We start from the raw sequence: 17,782 nt of genomic DNA on the forward strand, positions 1-17,782 counted from the left end.
TTACAGGCTGGAGGCTAATGTGCCAGGAAAAGTGTGGCTTTGAGAATGCAGTCTGGGAGTGATCTATATCTCACATAAAGAACAAATAAATAAAAACAAATGTTAGAACTTTGGGTTAGTCAATATAATCCCTGGTTCTCTGATAACAGAGTGAAGTGTTTCACTATCACCATCTCCTCGCAAAGACAAAGAAAGAAACAGATCCACAATGATTGTATGAGGAGGCGTACCCCGAGAACAGTTTGATCTGTCTGTGTTTCCCACCACCTGTGCTCGCTCTCTTCATTAACTATGTATGTCGCTCGACTATCACTGTTTCTCTGTCCGTCTCTGGACACAAAACACAGGAAGCTTCTTGGTGAAAACACAATAAAATAACATTACAATAAAACTATATGCATTACGCTCTCCAACCAAAAACAGAAATCCCTGAATGTTAAGATCTGTGGACACTGATGACACATTAAACGTTGATAAAATTAATCTGTTCAGATCGGTCGTTGTTTAGTGTTTATGTCATGTTTGGTCTCCTGCTGCTCCCACAAGAGGGAGGCATCAGGTGGGTGAGAGGATAAGTTCCCCAGAAAATGACAGGGTCAGAGGTGATGACAGGGCTGCCTCAACTGCATGTTGCAGAGAGGAGAACTGACTGTTGTTTACATGTATGAGGACAACAGAATACTCATGCAGCTCTCTTGGCCACTCGGAGGATCCAACTATTTATTATATAATCTGTCTGGAAAGCCTCGTTTTGCAACAGGTGATACTGAGGCATATTTCGTTTCGCTTTCATAGCCAGTGTAATTGGCTTTGGCATTGTTTAATGTTTTAATTATGAAAAAGATATATTACTTTGAAAACAGCTGCTTAATTTTAAAATCTTTGTTTTTGTCTTTCCCTTGATGTTTCTGAAAACCCAACATGCATTGTCTCAGATATTAAATAATGTCGCTCCCTTTTATGCATACCAATCAGTGTAGTTCTTCATATGCCATAACAGAGCAATGACACAAAGTATTCCCAAAGGTTTTCAAGTTCATTGAAATCCATTGAAAAATCACTCAGACAGACAGAAAATGGGATCAAAGCCAGTTATGGTCCCTACAGTCCCAATTGATCATTTAAAGAACGAGATAACTGGTCCAGGCAGAAATCTTCTGTCTTTTTCTGGGTTATAACAATCTGTTTCAGAGCCAGTGGACCGGGTTTAAGTCTCACCTCCTTACTGAGGACAAATCTACTTCTTACGTCTATTTTTATACTCCAATCCGCTCTAGCCTAAAGATGGTGCTGTTGATAAGTTGGTCAATCGGCCTGTCCGTCCAACACATTTGACTTTGCCGAACCATTGATCTTACATCTAGTATCAGATTCAAATTTAGAAAACTGACCATCAGTTTTATTTTTATAACAAGGTATTCTGAGAAGTAACAGCCCAAACTACATGACATTTCCTCAAATATTGTTTTCCTAATATTTTTAGGAACGTTTTGTAGACTTCTGTCAGTGTTGTGTATTTTCTTTAAATTTCTAACAATCATATCTATCTGATAGGTTTCCTTCTTGATATATTCAGTGCTTTCTCCTGCCTGACACTGTCAGTTGCCCTATTAGCTGTGTGGTTCTTTTAACTACGTACTTCTCTAATTATGGGGCGGGGCTGCTTGGCAGAGAGAAAGTTATGTGGGTATAGTGTGTGTTCAGATCCTAACCGCACACTTCTCACTTTGTCATTTCCTTTGAATATAGACAATAGAGACAATACAGAAATATTATGGTACATGCACCTTGTACATGCAAATACATCCACACACCCCTATGTGGATGTATTTGCATGTACAAGGTTATGTCTAAGTAACAAGATTTCCCCCAATGATTGTTTTAATTATAGATACCTAATGAGAAGAATGATGTACAATTAACCGAGCAGGTTCATGAACTCCAGAGGATGCATCATTTCCATTCTCAACACTTTATGAGCCTTTCACCATCTTCAGGCTGAAGGTTTACCATGATAACTGCACAAAAATGTTAAATGTTTATATGTAGCCGAGCATATTCATGATCCAAGTGAGCAGCTCCAGGTCGCGGGTTTACCCACGGGACCTGGAGCTAGTTCTATGCAACTATGCAATGTCAGAAAAACAATGTATGTTAGGGTGTAAGATCCTATGTAAGAGCGTATTTATGCTCAGTTTGATATTCACATATCTGGTAGTTGTTCCTAACCAGATCAGGTTCAGGAGAGGGCCCCTTTGAGAGATAACATAGTCTCAGGGAGGTCCAGAGAAGTTAGACGAGATTGTGGGTGATCTCCTAAACCGTCGACTGAATATCAAGCCCCTTCTTGTCTGTTGTTCCAGATTATCATTGCTATCAGTGCTGTTGTGTTTTAACTGAACCAGTCTATCGCAGACGCACAGATACTGATATGGAAGAGAAACACCCTTGAAAACGTGACTGGTTTTGTCTTCATTGTTGGAGTTCGACCATGAAGAAGCTCTGAGCTGCAGCTTCACAGCCCGGTTTGATAATCTTCAAGGTCATCAATGTTGCCACACACTCAAACAGGAAACAGGATGAAATGCTGACTACTGCCTCTAGATGTCACTAGTCCAAGGACATCTGGGCTCAGTTGCTTATGAAGCTCTATGAACTGGTTGCACAGAAGACATTTTGACTCGTCACAGCAGTGAAACACACAGGTAAACTGAACAGTAAACGACAGCTCAGATTTATTAAGTGTTCTCAGTAACAACAAAACATGCATGCATAATAAGAGAACCTCCCATGGGTGGAATGTAACAATTATTAATAGCCTGTGACTTTCCTGCTATGACATGTCAAAACATCTGCAGTGCAACCAGTTCATCCCCTCGAGTTGCAGTTATTCTGTTCTTTAATTTACATTATTTATTTCCCCCTCTAGTTTTAGAGGTATGCAAACTGTTATAATCAAGCACAAGGACACCTCAAAGATACGGTTATAATGCATAACCTCCAGACCTACAGTGGCATCCTTGTCTGTCGTTAACAGACAATTTTTCAGTCTGTCTGTTGTTCTTCTGGCTCCTCCTCCATCATATGACCCCTCCCCCTCAGCCCTGCAGTCTGTCTTCTTTACAGCAGTATTGCGGGCTTTTCTCTGTCGTGGACGAATCACATGCCGCCCCTCCCTTTCTCCATGGTAATACTCTGCTCCCTGTTGTTGTCCAACCGGCGTCTCTCTGAGGTCGTCTCAACCACACTGCAGTTTGGTTACTTGCTGCTCCTCCAAACCAGGCTGGTGTTAGTCCATGCTTTCATTTCTCATATTTATGTAGATATACACGACCCCTCTGTTCCCCCATGGCAAGGACACGCTTGAGATTTATGTATTTCTGTAGATACATTCGAACTTATTTGCCTTTAGAAATACTGCGATTAATATTTCAGCAGTCAGGAGCTGTGCTTCTCAGTCTGAAGGCAAGTTCTGTTTAGAGGAGCATATATATATATATTTTTACAGCCTCTTCAACACAACAAAATGCCACAGGTCAGCTCAAAGACAAACCTGTGAATGAAGCAGCACACTTCACATGTTTAGTCAAATGAGTCTGGTAGCGAGCAGAGCTAATGTCAATTTCTCAACAGCTCTTTTAAAGCTATGCAGTGGAGGTGGGTGCTGACCTTATTTCACACAACAGGAAACGTTTCTCTTCATTTTCCATGACTCTCATGCCGGCACTGTCCAATTTATTTTGAAGTATGGCGCCCCCATCTGCCCTGACAGGGAACTCTTTGTTGTTTTCTCTTAAATTTGCTTCTTTTTTGTTGCTTTATTGATCTATATAAATCTAAAAGGTCTAGATGCAACATCAGTGTCCACGGCTGACTATCGCTCATTGTTTTTTTTGCTGTGTTTCATCATCAGCACTGGTTTGTCAATTCCCTTTTGGCTTCCTCGTGTTGACCTCAGGGTTAAAGGAAGTCTGTCTGTCTTACGTCAGCATCACATATTTCGTCATATGTATATATGTCGCTCCACTTCCACTTTTACATCCTGTGCAATCTCGAGATTACAGGGGGCTGACAACAACGAGGAAATGCTAAACGAGACGTAACACAGCACACATGCTCTATGTTTAATGTCTCCACTTGTCAAATAAAGACAATTGGAGCTTGCTCCACAGGTGCATACGTTCACAACAATAAGGCTGCTTTGTGTTCATATAATATTTCTAATAATTATATTAAATTATAAATATCTGAGTATTTCATGTGTGGTAAACCTTTTGCGATTTTGCATCATTTTCACACCGAGCACACATCTGAGTTACTGATCTTCTTCTTGCCTAATGGAGCCTGCTGTGCTCTGCATACAGTCTCCATGAACAGAGACTTGCCTAACCTCAGGGCTTCTCTCTGTCCAAGACTAGCACTGCAGATCTTCTTGCATGAGGAGACAGAGAGAGAGGAGAGCTACAGCTACCTGCAGATCACATGGGAGTCTCTGAAACATACGACCTGCGAAGGGGGAGTGAGCGATCACACAGATTATGATAGGTGCAAAGGTTTATATCCATTTTGAAAACGCACCATGAAGCTCCCTCTGCAGGCGTGCTCGGGAAAGTCCTGTGCATGCAAGTGAGTCAACAAAATGGCTGCCGTGTTGTATAATGTCAGAAGAGAGAATAAAAAAATAAAAAAAACGACCTGAGCATTCATTTGAGAGATTTTCAGGAGTGCTCGGGGTGAAATAATTCATCTTCTTAAGAGAAATATGCATGTTGACTCGTGCAAACTTAAACTTAAATGGGGATCTAATCAAATCTTTTCTGCGTTCCTGCAGAAACATAAATATTAAAACAATATAAAAACGGGTTGGTTAGTCTTAGCTCAGAAACCATCACACCTGCACACCTGTCACATGCATCACACAACAATAACACCACTGTCTGTAGTTAACAGACATTTTCCAGTCTGTTGTTCTCCTCTGGCTCCTCCTCCTACCTCCATGTAACCCCTCCCCCCCTTCTTCAGCCCTGCAGTCTCTTGTCTGTTGTGGACAAATCACACCTCCACCACCTCCTCCACCACCTCCTCCACCCTCTCTGCTCCCCTTCCTTTGGTTAGTCGGTGCCCGTGTGTCATCCACACTAACCCGCTGTTCATACCTACCTTTACCGGCTTTCAGCGACCGACCGCGACGGTTGGTCAACGTCGACCAACCGCCACCACGCGGACGGCTGCTGACGTATGTGTGTGTGTGTGTGTGTGTGTGTGTGTGTGTGTGTGCACGCGAGAAGGAGCGCGAGGAGGAGGAGTCTATTCCATGAGCGCGAGGAGAGGAGGGGGGAGCTAGTCGGTTGGATCCGTGAGTGCTCACAGTTGTTGTGGCACAGCTCACTAGTTTCTCCCCGTTTGTGTGCACAGAAAGCCGGGTTGACGGGGACCGACACACACACACACACATTACAACCCAGACCGGGCTCTCACAACGCGGATTCGGAAGAGTTCGCGCCGCGGTAAAAGGTGGAGAGGTGGAGCCAGTGGAGGAGGAGACCCGATCCGACCCGGACCTGAAAATCGCGGGGAGATCGCACAAAAGAGCCGGTGAGTGGAGGTACTGCAACTAGCATGCCGGCTACTCAGCTTTGACTGTCCAACACACAGCTGATGTGTTTTTATTTAAATGATTTGGGCTGATTATTTATGTTTAACTGTGAATTATACAGATATATTCATGTGTTTGTTGTGTGTGGTTCTGTTTTACCGTGAGCGCTACAGGTTGGGGCTGTAGCGGGAGAGTTGTAGAAAGTTACGTTAGCTTGCGCTAAGGTTTGGATATTAGCTTGAAATGTATGATTTTAAACAAAAATAAAAACAGTAATATTCTTTTATTTGACTTTAACTGAAGTTGTTTTTAACTGTTTGATTTTTTTTTTTTTTTACAAAAACACAAAATCGCGACTGAGTGGAATTTTGAGAAAGCAGTGTTTCCGCGAGTGTTGCGGAAAGTCTTAATTCTTTACTATTATCTGAATGATTATTATTTGAACAAAAAAAAACATTTTTTTTTTTATTTGACTTCAACTGAAGTAGTTTTTAACTGTTTAATTTTTTTTGTTTTCCCAAAAAAGCAAAATCGCGACTGAGTGGAATTTTGCGAAAGCCGTGTTTCCGTGAGTGTTGCGGAAACTCTTTCTTCTTTATTATTATCTGAATGATTATTATTATCTAAACAAAAATAAAAACAGTAATATTTTTTTAAATTTGACTTTAACTGAAGTTGTTTTTAACGGTTAAATTTTTTTTTTTTTTTTTTTACAAAAACGCAACATCGCGACTGAGTGGAATTTTGCGAAAGCCGTGTTTCCGCGAGTGTTGCGGAAACTCTTTCTTCTTTATTATTATCTGAATGATTATTATTATCTAAACAAAAATAAAAACATTAATATTTTTTTTTATTTGACTTTAACTGAAGTTGTTTTTAACGGTTTAACTTTTTTTTTTACAAAAACACGACATCGCGACTGAGTGGAATTTTGCGAAAGCCGTGTTTCTGTGAGTGTTGCGGAAACTCTTTCTTCTTTATTATTATCTGAATGATTATTATTATCTAAACAAAAATAAAAACAGTAATATTTTTTAAAATTTGACTTTAACTGAAGTTGCTTTTAACGGTTAAATGTTTTTTTTTTTTTTTTTACAAAAACGCAACATCGCGACTGAGTGGAATTTTGCGAAAGCCGTGTTTCCGCGAGTGTTGCGGAAACTCTTTATTCTTTATTATTATCGGAATGATTATTAATATCTGAATAATATTACATTAAATATAACATTATTGGAACTTTTTCTTCTTTTTCTCAACATGGTTAACGTTTTTTCTTTCTCTTGACGTAGTCAACGTGTTTACGTGACACTGTTCTTGTTCTTCCGGTATCTTGTTCGAAGCTTTCAGTATTCACATGAAGAAAAGGGGAAATGGTGACCCAGTTCTCTGCTGATTTAAACACGAGTCCTCCACCACACCGCTCATGTAGCCAACAATCCGAGACAACTAGAAGCACACATTGTGTCTTGACGTGTTCACATCTCACCGTGGCCTCAAACGTCCGTGTATGTGGTGCCGGTGCTAAAACAAGCAGCACATTATCCAGCACACTGCAGAGGTGACCGACTGTTGAGGGGAGGGGCAAAAAAAAAAAAGACATGGTCAGACAAGATGGTGTTAACCCAGACATGATAGACAGTGTAGGTAACAGAATGATCATTAATTAAAGTTGCAACTTTGATTATCACTTCAACATTTTGGCTTTAAAAAAAAAAACATTTACATAATTTATTGATTATTAGAGAGTATGCCAGATTGAAAACATTATAACACTAAATGGCACAGGATATTTAAAAAATAAATAAGCAAAACTAAAGAGGTAACTGCAACATTCTCTACATTGTACAGTTCAACACCCCCCTCTTGGTGTAAAGTGGTACAGCCCAGTAATTTTCCATGGGCCACTCTTGTCCTCGGATGTAGGTGTGGCCTAATGTCAATGGTAATACAAGAGTTTAGCAGTTTTTCCCTCTTCAGCCTGTCCTGAGAGTGTCTAAAAAAAAAAAAGCATCTTTTTTATTTTATTTTTATTGAGATGAAGTGATGCACAGATAAGTGACCAAGTGAGAGTTCACTGTATGAACCTGAGAGCCAGGCACACTCTGGAGAATTTGGCATCTGTCTGCAGATTTGGACTGTTTTAAAAAAAAATCTGATTCATGATGCTTTTTATTTAAATAAAAAAAAGATTTGTGCATTTAAAAGGAGCTCTTTCAGGTTTACCTTTCTGGCACATGGTACAGCCCTGTTTCTTTAGCTTCCCATCCCCCACTTCACCCAGTGGCAGTGGTCACATGGTGCACTTGTAATTCATTACACAGTCTGTTTTTTTTTGCTGCTAAAGAGGAAGCAGCCTCGAGAGGCTCCACCTACATTTTTTTTTTCTCAAGCTTTCCTGTCGACGTTCAGGAGCCAGTTATGTTTTGCTGTTTAGCTAAATTCATGCTGTGCAATCAATCCGAATTTCCTTCTGATTGTTTGGAACTGCTGCATCAGTTTGCAGAGCTAGCAACATTCACATTTATATTAAATAAACATGCAGGAAAATTTTCGGTTCTGCCTGGTTATAGTTTGAAAGTGTGACCTCCAAAATCTGCTTCAGATGGAGGAATAGAGGCTGTCACTGACACCTTTCTCAATCCTGGTTTATTCAGGTTTGTTGCCAAATGTAAGTCTGTGCTGCACAGCTGTTGGCCTGTGATCCACTGTAGATCCATGGAAACCGAACCCAGTCTTTTGCTGCTCTGCATGATCGGTTCTACATGTCTGTGGTGAATTCAACCGCACAATTGAGGCACATATGAATCCAAAATTTGCTAATTTTAAGCAGAGTTAAAGAACAGTGTAATACTTTTTTTATTCCAGCTGACTTGCACCTCTGTAACATTAGTTTTTTGGTAGATGTTAGAGAGCAAATATAACCTAATCAGTCATTTCATATCAATATAAGAGAGGTGGAGTATGCACCAACATAAAGGAATCTGCCCTACGCAGTGTTTCACTGTTTTCAATACGGGTATCAGATAGACAGATCTCAAGGGAAATTCAGGCATCCTGTAGCAGCATGAGACACAGTAAAAACACATTAAAATTAGACCTATGAAGATAAAATTGAATTTGAATTAAAGCCGTGAAAAGTACAAATAGAAAACTGTACAAAAAAATGAAGAACAGAAATGAGAAATTAAATTAAATGAGACTGCACATCACACTGTACGTGTACTTTATGGATACTGTAGGCTCATTGTTATTTATTCATGATGTGTGTGTTTAATATGCAACTTAAACACTTAGCTATGTAGCAGTGCTCTGTCTGATAGATAATCAATAAGATGATGAATGTCACAGCAAATATATAAATCATAAATGCTTCTATCAGCATGTAAATATTGATAAAGAAGTCAACCGAGTCCTTATTTTTATTAATTAATTAATTTTTTAAATGTTCCATCTACACACAGCATTGATTAGCTTATCTGTAGTTTTCTGCAGTGTGTTTCTTATCTGATCCTAACTGAAACATTCTGTCTCATTTTAAAGCTATTTTTACAAACCTGTTGATATAAATCAAGCGAGCGGTGGTAACGGGTTCCTATCCTGTATTTTTTATTTATTTATTTATTTTTACAGAAGAACCGGTTTCAACCAGCCACAGCCGGTTTCCTCTGCCTCAGGCTGAAAATGAGAGTGACAAGAAATGTGATCTCGGCTAAGTCTCAAAATACCCCGTTTGTTATTAATCATTTATATCCATGCCATGTTGATAATTAGAAGCTTTATTAATTAAGAGCTATAAATGAGTATTTTGCATTTTCGCACAGAGGCTATAGGAAATTAGTCATGCCTACATATTTGTCTATTTTAAGAGACACTTTTACACGAATATTATCCCCTTTTTGTGATTTTATTATCGGCTAAACTAATACAACGTGTACACATGCAATACATTGATAATTCAAACATGTCTGCAATAAATCTTGTTTTACTGATAGGCCGCTGTAAGAGACATGACTGGGGATTTTTTCAGGTTTTAGTGAGAGGATAATAAAGGAGTAGATAGCTACATGCAACTGCACCCATGTCTCCTCCCACTCCTATTGCATTTTGCATTATGTCTCAGCGTCTCTGCTCCATTCATGTAATCGTGCAAACTCACTGCCTGAGTTTTCAGCGCTAAGGTAATCCCCTCTGCGCAGTATTGCCCCATTTATCACCATTCATCCCCTTCCAGACATGCACCTCGTTATGTAAATGAGATGGCAATTTAACATGTCGCTGCAATGTCGGGGCACCCATGATATGACTGCAATCCTTAGGTTTGGACCTCCATAAACTGTCTGACACACGTCTGAATTTCTGTTAGACGTTAACATATATTAAATTAAATGTACGTCTTGCTGCGCTTTCTAAATTATAACTCGATCGTCATCTTTTTGTCCAAAGGGAACAAAACTGTTTCATAAACCACAGAGTGTTGCGACGGAGCCAATTTTTAAGTTGTTGAGGAGATTCTTCTAACATCGGATCAGTTCTTAAAGGATTCTTTCCTTCTTGCAGTGCGAGGGGAAAAAATAAGGGAAAAAACATGTGTGTACAACCACAGCATTTATCAGAGGAAGTTTCTCTCTCCTAATATTTTCTGTTTCTGCTAATGCAAACTGCATGGAGGAATTAATGCTTTACATACAGCATTTAAACAAATACAGCACGTAAAAATTTGCTTATCAGTGCCCAAAACTGTTTGGGTACACCAACGGGAGTGCCAATGTTCATTATATCCAAATTCATTATCTCTCTCTGTCTTATAAACAAAGAGCAAAGTACAAAACATCCAGGTAGTTTTTAGCAAAAGTGCTGTGGGTTTCCTGTGTGTCCGACCCCTGTGCAATACAGGAGTCTCTACCTGGCCAGATTTAAAAGGCCTTCTGTGGTTGAATGGGGACAGGAGTTTTCACTGGTAATGACTGGATGGGTTTGGTCATCTGTGCCAGGAGAGACAACAGCATTACCTCTTCTTTTGTCTGGCAACTGGACAAAACACAAGGAGAGACCACCTTTAAACTGGTCAGAGTTTATGGGATGCCCACATCAAGTAAATGCTCTCAAAGATGCAAAGACAAAGGAACCTCTCATGTGACATACTAACTGATGTTTATTCGTCCAACCCTTGAGTATACCAGCCCACTCTCCAAAGCGCTGGAGAGTGGGCCGCATTACTGAGTTGGCATGATGAGGCCGCACTGCAGACAGTTGTTAACATACTCAAGGACAATTATTCATGAGTTGTCCCACCTACATGATTTACCGCTTCAATACCTACTTCCACACTTCGCTGAGGCAGGGAATTTGTCGCGCCTGCAAGTAGAACCAAGTATCCCATAGTAATTCTCATTCTCATAGTAATGTGAAAGTGTATTGAGTACCCTATGATCCAAGTGGCCTGAGGGTAGAAGCTCTTCCTGGGCCTCTCAGTGCTAGACTGATGTATCAAACATGTGTCAGACTGTTTTCAATTGGAGGTGAACAGGCAGGTACAGATGTGCACAATCTGACTGGCAGACCAATAAGTGGGTACGATTCTGTAAATTGTTGAGGCCTCATGAACATGCCAACCCGCAGCCGGAGTTGGGTTGTCTCTTGAACTTTTTTCATTGCGATGTGCAGTAACTACTGTCAGGCAATGGCCACCATGGCTGAGAGCCTGATTCTGGTAACTTTTAGCTATCAACAATAACAGTTTGTGGTTGGCATCGAAGACAGCATTGCCACTTTGTGTCAACAAATCAACCCGTGACTTACTTCTGGAGCACTTGTCTGCCAGTTTATTTACATGAGGAGTGCAGTGAGAGCCTGTGAATCCCAGGAGGTACACAGGTGCAGAGTCACTCCCCGTCTCAAAAGTCCTTAAGTGTTCAGATTTTTGTAGTGATATGAGTCCATGTTTGTGGTAGATGATAGCATGCTTGGAACCAAAGCAAACAGTTATTGGCTTTTGATGCTCCTCCGTCTTGATGTTAAGGCTGACTTGTTTGGAGTTGGGCTACCAGACCAAGATATCTCAAGTACTGCTATACTTTGGAGAGAGATCCTGGTGATGCGTTTACGCAAACCACTGAGAAAGAGTCTACGTTTCTGTGGTTCACCACAGCCCTACCAAAGCCTTTGAGTGGCTGGTGCTGCTGTTGATTTCTGGAGCCACCAACCACCTTCTGCCAAAGGTGGAGGCATCTAGACACAGTAGATACCCAGCAACAGGTCTGTTATGTTGTTGTTGATGTTATGTGTAGCAACTGTACAAACAGTGTGTGTCAATGCTGGTTAATGGTTACCACTTGGCAAATTCATCTTTGGTAGTTTGGTAGTTGTTCAGAGAAACATTGTTCAGTCCCTGATTCCTTTTTCACTACTGCACAGCGAGGGGCTTCCAGTGAATGTGGAGGAAAGTTATAATCCAACATTGGAAAGGTGTAGTTGGAGCTGGTACCTGGAGGTATCCAACAAGCACTTCTGATGGACTATACTGCGATGCATTCTAGCTGCACCTTGAACAAGGCTTGTGATTACATTAGAAGCACCATGAATTTCAGCTAAGTTGTCATCAGACCATAGCGGATGGGTTTCCGAGATTGCATTTCAGCCAACGTGTTCCACTCTCTACATAGACTCGAGTGATCAACTTGGACTACAAATGGAAGCCAGAATGCTACTGGTGCCAAATAACTTAACTTACAACCTAGATCCCCCAAACCAGTTACACTGGTTGGTACGGTTTAAAGAAGTTTGAACTAGACCATCAAGGAGCCTGTTTAACTGGCTTTTCTGTAGTGCTTTTGTTTGACTTGTAGAAGGATGCGTCCTTGTGGCAATGAACAATAACGCGCTAGTGAGGACTCAATTATCTGTGCAAGCAACTCACCTTTTTAGGTACCTGCAACAGCACTAGTCATGGCAAAGGCTGTTGGGTTGGTGCAGTGAAGCGCTTCAGAGAGAAGTTTAAGCTCTTGAATTGTATGAAAAATTAACATTACAAAGGTATGCTAAGAGAGAACTTTCAACCATCCTTTGGTTATGGTTGCGGTTTAGAACCAGATTAATTTTGCACACCAGACTTTGCTCAAATTAGGTTTGTTTTTTTCTTGATTTGTGTGCATCTTCAATCGGGTAAGTAGGCTATGTAGTTTAGTTGTTTCACTGTTTTTTTTGCGATTGACCAGATCTGTACACCGTTTTTGTATCTGACTTCCCGCCAGCCTAATCTGTTCTGTGCAGCTCGACGCGGCTGGTTGCATCACGATCATTGTCAATCATCAAGAGTTTACGCAATCGGCTTTGGTGGCTGCTGCGCAACCGTGCCCGGTGAAATTTAGTATTTAGATTTAAGTGTATTGACTTGCTAAATATGATTGCTCAACGGATACTTTTTAAAACAGCTTTGAGACGACCCTACAGGGCACCAGTTAAACCAGAGGTTCTTAATCTCTTTTATCTCGGGGCCCAACTTTTCAAGAACAAAGTGGCCCGGGGCACATTCAAATATTGACTTAATGTCACGATTGTACTGTAAATGTTGCCTTTTGGGGGGTTTGGCACCACTGTCATTTTTAATTTTTTCATTTTAACTAACGTGGCTGGCTGAGTGTTTTCTTCTGCTTATTGGAGCTTGTTAAACAACTGACGCAACTGATGCATTACCACCACGACGTGGTGGGTGTTATGTATCCTTACGTTACACAAGGTCACGTTTGGGCCTTGAGGTCCTCAGTATTAACTGTTTGTCTTTGACTGGGTGCCAGTCTATCTCAACACTGTGGTCGCCAGGGTCAAAGAGAACTGTTGCTGCCTTTCTAGTCATAATAGATAGCTGGCCGTTGACGTTCCAATCTGCGTAAACAGACATCTGTGTCTCCAGACTAGAATATGCTGACAATAACACCTCCATGGGTAAAAACGTTGTCTTTGACTAATTCTGGGCGTGTAGTATTTGTGGTGTTATCTTTGGGTTTAAAGTCGATCCACCAGGATAAGTTGGGCAGAATGTGAAACCGACTCAGGCACTTCTGATGAACTTTGAGCGTGTCTCTAATTCTCCTTGGCCAAGCGTCAATAAATAATACAGCATAAGACATCAGAGGCTCCTGAACACTCTCTTCCTTCCTGACCTTACCATTGACCTTTGACTTCAGCAATTTCTCCACAACAGTGGGAAGAAGCCGCATTGTAACTGAGTGTCTCATGGATAACAGTAATATCTCTGGTGTCCTCAATTGATAACCTATGTCCCACATTTCAGGTATTTTGGTGTAGCATAGCTAACTAGTAATATAACTTTTTGCATAAAATACACAAAAAGAGGGTCAGGAATGTAACTAAAAGATCACAATATGTGGTAATCTCATAATACAGAGATGTAAAATAATGTGATATAAATGAACATTCACCAACTGTTGAGGGTTAAATAGAAGATCGAGAGAAGTCAAACCGGCTGTGTTCATGGTAAAAGAGCTTCTTCCTGCTATAACAGTGTGCTGCAGTGGCAGCCATTTTGTGCTGTAGCATTGAGTGCAGGCGATCTATCAAAAGGAAAGTGAGCGGGGGTTGTGGGGGTGAAGAGTCGAGCGGGCTAGCATGTTGAGTAATCCAAATCATTAAAGTCAGGAAATGTTAGCTGTTCATCACGCCCGTTTGTCTCAGTAAAACAATCTGTATTCTTCTCAAAGCTGCTTTCTGCTCATGCACAGAAGACAGAGAGGTGGAAAAAAAAAAGCATTTCAGAGGCTGGGATTTTTCCTTCTGTGAAAACATCTTAATGTTCATGTCGCAAACGTTTTTTAAAAGTGCTGTGTTTTAGACGGATACATTGAGTTACCAAGACAGAAAATTTGATCGAATAGCTCATGAAGAAGAAGTGTAAAGAGCCGCTCTCTGAGGACCGAGGTGGGAATTTCTAGCATATTCAGAGAATTAGAAAACACTAAGAATGTTTCTCTGTTCTAGTTTTGAACCTCTTAACTGCAGAGCTCAAATCATTTAGAGAGCCTGGAATTCGTCATTCACCTCTCTAGCTCCCTCCCTTGCCTGCTGCAATGGTTTAGTCCATGCTTGGCTGTAAAACTCCAGACTAGAGCAGACTGCTGGTGTGGGGGAGGGGTGTTGGCGCTCGGATCGCTCATACGATCTCTGGCTTGAACCGTGGTTAGTCCAAAGATGATGTTCAGTTCAGGTTCTACCAGATAATAAAGACAGGAGGGAGCAGCTGCATGCAAACACTTCAGTTCTGCAATTAACTAAATCTGTTCTTATTACTTCAGGGGAACCAGATCTTTAATTTGAACCTGGGTTTTTTTGTTTGTTCTGTTGTGTGCTAGTCAGCAGTCATTGGCTCGTTCTGTAGGCATGACCTGAGGCTCCCTCAGTGGCGCATGGCTACAGAATAATCACCATGTGCTTGTTTGATTCACATGGAAACTCCTGGTTTTTGCACACCCCCTCCCTGTTTTGTTTTTCTTCCCTTCTTTCCTTCTGTCCAGCTCTCGCTGGTCTGCACTCACCAAAAACTGAATCACGCGTACAACGTTTGAGCAACGTTTGGGCAATGATAGGCAAAACTGTGCTGCTGAGAGAACGGTGATATGTTGACATGTTCACGCTCTGTATGTCTGTCACTTTTCCTAAAGTAACGACAACAGATTCCCTGCCATCACTCTCTACTACTATTAATCGGTGTGCGCTTGAGTCTTTTATAACAAAAACAGGATGCAAATAGAAATACATACATGAGGGACTGTCGCAGGAACAAATCAATAATCAGCTGCTGCTTAGAATAACTCCAAATTCTTGGCTCCTTCTGGTTTCCTGCTCGTCGAATAGCAGCGAGCGTAAAAAATGCCTGATCATGTGGGAAAACATGACAACAGGATGAGGACACGTGTTTGATTTTCTGAAGTTTTCGGCACACGAGTGAGATTAATATGAAGTGCACTTCCACTTTGTATATAATTTCTGTGATTTAATATTTGCTCTGCCAGGCCACAGTTCACTTTGTTTGAGTTATCAATCAAAATCCTGTTTGAGGATTTACATGATGAACAATACCTGCTAATCGCGATATGGTTTCGATACAATAACCGCACTGTTATCTTTCTATTTATTCAGATTAATATGCCATCAATCAAAACACTTTCTGTAGGATCACTAGAGACACTAGCCTCTCCTTAACATCTAGACATCCACAGTCATCCATTTCACGCCCCTGGACAGTTTAGACTTTTTCCAGTCCACCTGACTCGCAGGAAAACTGGAGGTCTCCCAGAGGAAACGTACAAAAAAAACAGGAGAACTCGATGTGATTTAAAATGACCAGAGAGGAGCTGTACCAGCACAGACACATCTCCTGATTACACAATCAGGAGATGCGTCGCAGGAGAGCGTCATGACGTTTGGAGAAACATCGGCCCGGACTCAGTTAGTTAATAACCATATTAATAATTTGGCGACCTGCTTTAGGAGAACCGTACGAAACTTCTTTCCTCTTTCTAAATATTTGAGCTGGATCCAAAGCGATATTAAATGAAGCACTAAAACGCCGTGTTGCTTCCGTAACATGACACCGTGTGCAGGATGTAACGGAGGGCCTGTGAAGGTGCTTCTCTGTGCGGTGGCAGGCCAGGTGGCCATTTTGAGTCTCAGTGGATCCAGATGCAGGCGTGCACGGTGGCGGCGTTGGAGGGGGGAGGGGAAGACTCTGCGCACTGTGCGCAGTAATGTTGGAATGCAGCCTCTGCTCTCACTGGCTCACATCTCCACCCAGTATTGAGCCTCTGTACAAACATTAGATCACTGCTAACATTTTATTATTATAAATTAAAGCAGAATCCAGTGGGAAAAAGGAAAAAGGGATGATTTTACCACCTAGTTATCAAGATAGCTCATAGAATATTTAGCTCTGAACTCATGAGAGGTGAAAAATAAACGCTCACTAGTTTTGTTAACTCTTCAGTATGTGAGAGATAACATTTTAAATAATTAAATCAGATTCCTTCTCCAGAATCAAGTTTTTTTTTTAAATCCCTCGATGCATGCACGAGTATGGAGATTACTGCAGATTCACTGTACTGGTTGTTGTTGGGGGTTTTTTTTTTTTTGGAGGCGGGATTTGTTACAGGATCTGCTCATGCCCGTGCTCAGCATGCTGCTCGCAGCAGCGCTGGTGGCCATTTTGTGTTTCTGCAGTGGCAGGAAGGAGGGAAGAGGGGGGATGGGCGAAGAACGACGCACAGCAAGGTGTTTGTTTGCTCTCACGACCGAGGGGCTTTGATTGAGACAGGTAAAGTTAGGTGTGTTTTAAAAAAAACAAATAAAAAAAACACTCCCAACCTGACACTTCTCCAACATTTGTCTGCATCAGTTAAACAAATTAGACCTAAAATAAAGAATTTTACGATGAGCGTGAACTTTAATGAGAGAAGTCCAAAATGTATTTGTTCAGTAGTTAAATAAGTGCTCTTTGTTGCTTTTTTAGTAAAAACAAACAAACCAAAAAACACCCCCCCGTGTTGTAATGGTTCAGTCTGCAGAGCAGCGGCCCTCCCTGTGTGTGTGTGTGTGTGTGTGTGTGTGTGTGTGTGTGTGTGTGTGTGTTGGAGAGGCCGGCCTTACGGAGGCTGCTCAGTGTGTCAGCCTGTGCTCTAATTTCTTGCTGTGCGCAGCTAGCCTGACACTGTGGAGCCAAAAAAAAACAACAAAAAAACAGATTTTGTTGATTGTAAAAGCAAAAAACAAACAAAAACAATTTAATATAATTTAAATGAGATAATCTTCTAATTTCTAATGCGCTCATGTCAAGAGGAGTAGTTATGTTAATGATAAAAGTTTGAAAGGCTTCGACTTATTTTAAGGATTTAGATGTAAACAAACAAAAAAATAGCGGTAACTGATTTTTCCTGAGTCCTGAACCAAAGATCAAATCCTGCTCTCATTTAGCAAACGTGCTAACTGCACTTTCCCCCCTTTATGTCTTTTGTTTCGGACGCCCCACCCCCACTCCCTCTCTCCCGCGCCCAGCCGTCAGAATGGTTCAGTCCATGTTTGACTTGGAGAGGCTGCTCCAGAGGGAGAACGAGTGTGTGTGTGTGTGTGTTTCTGTGTGGGTGTGTGTGTGTGAGACAGAGTGAGAGGGAGAGTGAGAGA

The 17,782-nt window shown here is 41.2% G+C and overlaps 1 protein-coding gene across 2 annotated transcripts in view; it reads left to right on the forward strand.

Moving 5' to 3' along the window:
• The first annotated feature begins 5,034 nt into the window (after nucleotides 1–5,034).
• Nucleotides 5,035–17,782, forward strand: part of atf7ip (activating transcription factor 7 interacting protein) — a 30,266-nt gene continuing 17,518 nt past the window's right edge. Inside the window, exon 1 of one of the 2 annotated variants that reach the window (XM_019256415.2) lies at nucleotides 5,035–5,605. The gene's annotated coding sequence lies outside the window, so the exon portion shown is untranslated. The remainder of the gene's footprint in view (nucleotides 5,606–17,782) is intronic. The other variant, XM_019256414.2, reaches the window with a different exon arrangement.

This window comes from Larimichthys crocea, chromosome X, assembly GCF_000972845.2.
Source record: "Larimichthys crocea isolate SSNF chromosome X, L_crocea_2.0, whole genome shotgun sequence".
Taxonomy (NCBI): Eukaryota; Metazoa; Chordata; class Actinopteri; family Sciaenidae; genus Larimichthys; species Larimichthys crocea.